This window comes from Passer montanus, unplaced genomic scaffold (genome assembly GCF_014805655.1).
Source record: "Passer montanus isolate IOZ18808 unplaced genomic scaffold, ASM1480565v1 scaffold70, whole genome shotgun sequence".
NCBI lineage: Eukaryota > Metazoa > Chordata > Aves > Passeriformes > Passeridae > Passer > Passer montanus.
In genome coordinates, this window is record NW_024372148.1 from 2,886,740 (window position 1) to 2,894,037 (window position 7,298).

Here is a 7,298-nt window from a genome sequence, read left to right on the forward strand (position 1 = left end):
ACTGGGAGGGGCTGAGGCAGTGGAAGAGGTTGCCCAGAGAACTTGTGGATGCTCCTTCCTTGGAAGTGGTCAAGAGCAGGTTGAATGGAGCTTTGAGCGACGTGGGCTAGCAGAAGGTGTCCCTGCCCATGGGAGGGGGTTGGAACTGGATGATCCTGAAGACTTTTCTAACCACATTCCATGATTCTATGAGTCCATGAAGTGAGCAGACACAGGGAATGTCAAAGACACTCTCAAGCTACTGCTGGAGGATCCTGCTAATTTCATCACTGCTTCCTTCCATCATCAATAAGGAGCTATCACAAACAATGAACAACACCGACACCCAGAGCATCCATACCTCACCCTCCCAGAATCCATACGGACCTTTTGCCTGAGACGGGGCTGCTCGGAGCCCCTCAAAGCAGCAGATCCCGCAGTGTGAAAATCCATGTTCTGCCACTCCATAGCTACATCGCTCCTCCGCCCGTGCCTTTCGGAGGGTTTCCGCGGAACAACAGTGACATCCAGTGGCCGCATCCCCCAGGCCGAACCATGGGATTCCCGCTGCAGGAACGAGTCGGGAGCATTACAGATGCTCTGCCTTCATTATGGGGGAAAGCCCGGCGTGCAGAGAGCAGCCGGGCGGGCAGCGCAGCCCCAAGGGGCTCGCTTTTCAGCCGAGAACCTGCGCGCTCCTGAAGGCAGCTGGGGAGTCCCAGGTCAGCCAGGGCAAATCAGAAACTGCCCGAAGAATGAGGGCAGAAACACTTTTGTGAGGGGAAGACAGTATTTTCGAAGGGGAAGGGCATCTCTATGCCTCTGGCCACTAGCCCTGCAAAACCATAGAAGAGTTGGGAAGTAGCCTCGCATGAGTGAAATTGTCCTGGTGGTGTTTTTCCATCTCCTTGTTTCAAAGCTCTCAGTTGTGATTGTAAATCGTCCAGCTACAGTCAAGGGACTGGGAAAAAAAAAAAAAAAAGAAAGCAAATACTGTGATTCTCCTGATATTTGCCCATCACAGAACCTTGGCTCCAAAAGAGTGAGTACAGGGAAACAGGCAAAATCAAAGGGTCAGTGATGCTGCAACCTCTCCGACTTTTTTCCCCCAGTAGTCCAGATTTAGTGTAAATGATGACAAGAGCTACCCTTATAAAACCAACCTGAGGCTAAGTCTGCACTGGAAACCTCTATCTCTGGAACCACATTGGTTTAAGCAGTGACATTTTTATTCCTGTTTTTTATTCCTGGTAAATCCCTAGAGCAGGATTAGCTGTACTAGCAAAAGTTCCTGTGAAGGAGTGATGGCAGGCGAGTTAACAGGCAGTAGTCTCGGCTCACTAGCAGTGCCTGGGGCAGCCCCAGCTCTGCCTCAGTGGCCTTTCCTCCTGACCCTCCTGCCTGTGAAGCTCTGCTGTGAGCTGTGGCTGTGCTGGTGGGCTCTGCGGCTGCACCAGCTCAGCTCTGCTGCTACAAAGAGACCCTTCATCATCACCCTTGCCTGTAAGATCCCTGATACAGCAGCAGCCCAGTTTTTCCAAGAATATGCATTTGCTAGCAATAGAACTGATTACAAGTGCTGCAAGGTAATTTGCCATGACTCCTACACCAATCTTTCCTCTCATAAGATCTACAATAGTAAAAAATACTCAGTAGGTGGAAAAAATGCCATGATAAAGGAGGGAGAAGGACTCTGTGCGCCTGAGTCATTCCTTGTGCATTAAAGATGAAGGACTGGAGTAACTACATGAGAAGCCACTTCCCAATTTCATTATCCTTGGCTGCACTATAGATATCATAGCTCTAACATTTAAATAATTTACATGGATGTTCAGGGAGGAGTCCATGACCCGTGAATGTTGAGAAGTGGTTTCTTGGTCCCTGAGAGGAAAAAAACCCATATAATTAATTAAGGTAAATAGTAGCTTTATTTCTAGCTTTCCCAGTTGCTCCAGGGACATTCAGGACTGTCAGTGAATTGGAAAACAAATCAATAACTAATTGAGAAGTAAACACTTGAAGTTACAGGTCATGCTCTGCAACCACAAGCCACAGAATGGGAACCCTCTTCTTTAAAATTTCAGTGCCTTAGGCTGGTTTAAGACATTGACAGGATTTTAGTGGACCACCTCCACCTTACATATGGTCGATTTGAGAGAAGATAGAAATTCTGCAGATCTCCTTCTAGAGCCCCTCACAACAGTGCCTGGGACACCCTCCTTGCTCCAGCCCTGCTCCTGTCTCCTAAGAATCACTTTCTTTCTAGAAATACTGGAAGTAGTTTTCTCAGTAATAGCAAACATTTTGGGGATGCCATGGGCACATGAGCTGAACCTATCCTACATGAGAGAGCACCAGGACAGGTGCCTCTTCCAGAGGGAACTCTCCTTTTAGGGAACACATGCCACTGATCTCATGCCTATAAAATGACACTTCCACTGTCATAGTCACCATTGCTGGCCGGTCTGGCAGGCAGGCAGAGGGATGTGTCCTTGACCTCATCACAGAGCTATTCCCATTGCAGAGCACCCACAACTGTTCCATGTGTGGAGGCTGAAAGAGAAGGAGAACAGATTCTGCTTTTTCACCCTCACTTAGCAGCTGCACTAAAAGGTGGACCGAAAAAAACTGTAAGAAAAAACTTTCTCACACAATTTGCTTGTGAAACAGTGTTGGCTACTGCTGCTGTCTTCCATCCCCAGGCCTAGCAGGGAGAAGCCCATGGGAGACCAGCTGCTGCGAGATGTGCAGCAGCTCCAGCGAGGGGCCCGGCAGCCACAGCGGTGGTAACGCGCCAGGACTCCTGGAGCCGGGGCACAGCTGTCAGCACAAGAGCTGGGTGCCAAAATTACACCAGCACCTCATTAACCTGGAGAGGCAGCTCTGTGCAGCAGAGGAGGCAGGGATGGCCGAGGAGGAAGAGGCCAGGCTGCTGCTCGGGTGTCAAAGCACAGGCAGTAATTGACAGCTACATGCTGGCAGGCAGCAGTGAAGGAGAAATCTGTATTCTTGTCCTCCCAACATGAGGAAAGAGCTGCATGGTTCCCTAACAACCCCATTTCAGCATCGCCTTCCTTTCCGTGGGTAATAGCTACCAGCAGCATCTCCTGTCAATTGCTGACAAAGGATCCCACCTGGCACTGTGCAGATGCTGCCTCATGAACAACAGGCCACCAGGTGAGAGGTGTTGAACACTGGAAGATTTATAGGAATCAAATTCTTCTCTGTTAAAGAGAAAAAGTGTGGGTGGCAAGAACAAAAAGGATGAGAATAGCAAAAAAAAAAAAAAGGGAGGAAAACCTGCTGTGAGGAAATACAAGAGGAATAAACTTACAGGAAAGAAGTCAGATTGGTGTGGTGAGTTTGGTCCCCTCTATTGCTTTTAAACTGTGTCAGGATTTTCAGTCATGGATACTGCTTTCAGATGGAGGTCTGAATTTGCACAGATAGTTCCTACAATTCCTTCTAACTCATAAGGTTTCCAAGTAGTAGTCATTTCCCTTCCTCCAGGAAGGCCAGGTAGGTAAGAGGAAAGACCCGGGCAGTGATATTTTACCCAGGTGCTTCTCAATCCTTCCTTTATACCGGTATAAGTTCCAAAGGTGCTTTTCCTTGCCTCTAAGTGTCAGTCAGCGGGGATGTCAGATAGCACCGTATCTATGACCACAGGCACTACTCTACAATTTGTCTTCATTTTTCACCTTTTTTGTTTTGTGAAGGCACAGCTTCTCTTGCTCACCTGGCAAACTGAGTCATCTGACATTACATTTGCACTTTCCCAGAGGCCAGCAGCTACTAAGCCATCATCATCCAGCCTCCCCCTATGGGCATAATATGCTAATTTATACCTACAATCAAGCATCTGTGATACCATTTGTGCTGCAGATACTGTGGGGGGAATTGATGGTTATTCAGATCTTGTGTTAACTGAGGAAAAACTGATTTATTTCCCTACTGAGTGGAGCAGTTACTAAAACCAGTGTGGATGAACTCTGGTTTTTCAATATGCCTTGGCTGCATGCTAATAGTTTGGAGTCTAGGTGACTCATTTGTTGGAGAAACTTTGCTCTCTGAATTATTCACTTATTCAGCCTACTAAGCCAGATAATAGGAGATGGCAGAACCTTTCTTCATCTCTCAAAGGATATCTTAATATCCTTTAAACATTCATACTCTTCCAAAATATATACATTTCAAGACTTATTTTTGCCGGTGTTCTTGATATTCTTTTATTCTAACCACTTGTACGTTTGGCTGGGAATAGAACTATACTTTCACGTAAAAAAGAAAACCGCTTTTTCCCTTTTTTAGCACAGGCATCTTACGTGTGAAGCTGTTCAGCACTTATCACCTGTGAGGGGAAACACCACTGCTCTCTTTCCTGTCCTATGTCATTGTCTATATCCGAAGTCACTTCAACTCTAAAAAAAAAAAATTAAAACACAAACAACTCTATATGTGTGGATTAATCATCATTTACATACGTTACAGTAGTTTTTCTCTGAGATAAAATATACACATTACTTCTTGTGTGTATTCAAAACAGATTTCATGATATCTTCCTAGCTTTCTACCTTTTCACTTACACTGATCCCCATTTCAAATTCACCTTCTGCCCTGAAGTTCTTTGCTGTACCAGGTCCAGGCTCCCCAAACTGCAGACCCCTTCTGCCCACTCGTTTTCCTAAGGCCCCTGCTTCCCTGTCTGCTCTACTTCCCACCCAAACTACAACAAGCAGATGAACCTACTACTCCCTCCTCTTGCCTTTTCACAACTTCTTCTGTGCTGATCCCTCCTCTTGGAGCACAATCTCCCCACCACAGCACTGGTGTCCCCAAGCTGTTCCCAGATCCTCCAGCAAGGATGAATCACCAAAATCATGGCATCATGGAGATCCAAGCCCTAAAGGCGAGCAAAGTACTGGAAGGCCCTGCATGCTGGCAGGGATTTTGGCGTTGCTATTGCCCTTATCTATAAATCACCACAAAATTATTTATCACTGTAAATTCTGTTAATGAGGAATGGTACTGAGTCCAGCAACCGACCAACAAGATAGATGTGATCCACCATCCTAGACCCCTCTTCAAGACTCATTTCTTCCAGAATCTCTGAAGGCTGATTAGGAGTCACAGATGGCTGAGATGCTTTTAATGTACTACTTTTATTTCATTCTGTTGCCTATCAAGGATGGTAACTCCTTTTCAGGCAAGGACCAGATCGTTCTGTGATTATAAAACTCCTAGCACAGCTAAATCTCAGTCCAGCTTGTCTGTCAACCTCCAGTTATGGAAATCATGATAATATCTGATTGCATGCCACTCCATTTGTCCCTCTCTTGGGGCTTCCAATGAGAGAAAGTCAATCAGGCACCAAGTCACCCTGTGCATTGTCTATTGCAACAGACTCCTGTCCCAAGTTCCTCTACAAAATTAATATAACATGATAATATGTTGAAAGTCTTCACTCAGACTTCCTTTTTTTACCATTTATTCTTACAATAGAAACTTAGCAAGGTCACATGTAATGGTAATAATAATAATAGGATTAAGGGTAATTTTCAACATATATAAGGACAGCTTCTGATCACAATAAGGTGAAACACCTCTTTTTTTCTGCTGAGGCCTATTTGCTCTGAGTCATTATTTATCTCTGGCTCTTCCCAACCCTGCTGTGCTCATACTGTTTCAACAGAAATTTTTAACATTTAATGAAGGAACTATGTTAGATTTTAACCAACTGATTGTTGTATTCTGCATAGCTGAACCTTATTTTTCCCCTTCACTTTTTTCAGGCAAAGCATTACATTTCATTTCAACTAAGTTGGTTTCTGAATAAACCAGATTTAAATATCTGCAAACTTGCTTGCATTTTCTTCACCTGTGGATAATAAAGTGAAAGCCACATTTCTGAAGTTTAGCGCTGAACAACACATTGGAAACAAATTAACATGGTCAGTAATGGGTGAAAGTAATGACATAGTAAGTGCTATTTTTAAAATAATTAACACTTTTGAGAATAATAGGAAACCCACAGGGGCTGAGTATGGCCTGTAGATATGAGAAAGGGAGAGAACCAAAGCAGTTCCTTCTTGCACAGCCAATAAGAAATACACTAAGCCATAGAAATACCCTCGGTGTGTGGTTGCACCTTGTAGGGTCAAGAAGCAGCAAAAATCCAATGCATACAGACACTGGCAGAATCTAAAAGAAGGGGGAAAAAAAGTCTTCCTTGGAGATATCCAGAGTCCTATGAGTCCATTGTACTGTACTATCTATGCCATCCCTTTGCAGCAGATGGATAAAGAAGGGAGAGTGTTAAATTTCCTGGCATCTATTTTAACACATCTTCCATTCTGGGACCTTAATTATATCCAGGTGGTGTCCAGGTGCAGTTGTCTGGACTATCTCCACTGGGCACATTTGCTTGTAGAATAGTCTGGTTAGAGGCTTTTTTGTTTTAGAAAAATGTGTTCTTCTGGCCATTCATTATGGGCTCACACTCTTCCCAAATTTTCCCTGTGTCCCCAAACTGAAAAATAGCTAATCAAAGCCATAAATAAAAGAAATCCACTTTGACAACTGAGAACACTTCTAACTAAGTTTATACAATACATTGAGCATCACTGATTTTTTCAAAATCCACACTAGGGGCATATTTTAAAGAGTGCAATATTATTTCTGAGATGAATACAGTTTGGGTTTTTTTTCTTTTGTTCTTTAGACCATTGAATTTCACCATGAAATCTAAAAAATACACTGGGCTTTATTAAGGAGTAATATGAGAAGAAAGAAAGTCATTGTAAAAATTGATGGCACCAACACCAACATACAAGAAGAGCTTGAGGACAAAAAAAAAAAAAACAAACAAAAAACAAACAAAACAAAAAAAAAACCCAAAACATTTTTGGGAGGTAGAAGCATTTTCCAGTGACCAGACACTAAATTTCACCACCAGATTTGGTTATACCCTACAATCTCTGAGCTAAGTGCTGTCAGAAATGTCTTTATGGCAAACTGTGACAGCCTAGATGTGGGTTAGCAAACAAATGCTTTTAATGATAATATGGTCTGACAATATCATTAACTGAGATGATCAACAAGTATCCTCATCCTCAGCAATCCTCATTCAGAAGATTACATTCTGAACTTGATTTGGTTCATATCTCAGGCACTGTAAAAGACAGATGGATAAAGAAAATATCTTTTAAGGCATTGTTAAAGCTTAAATTAAATAGGAAACACACAAAAAGAAGTTTTATAAGTAAAGTCATTAATTTGAAAGAATAAAAGTGCAGGTAAGGCAGCCAAACTAAATATTA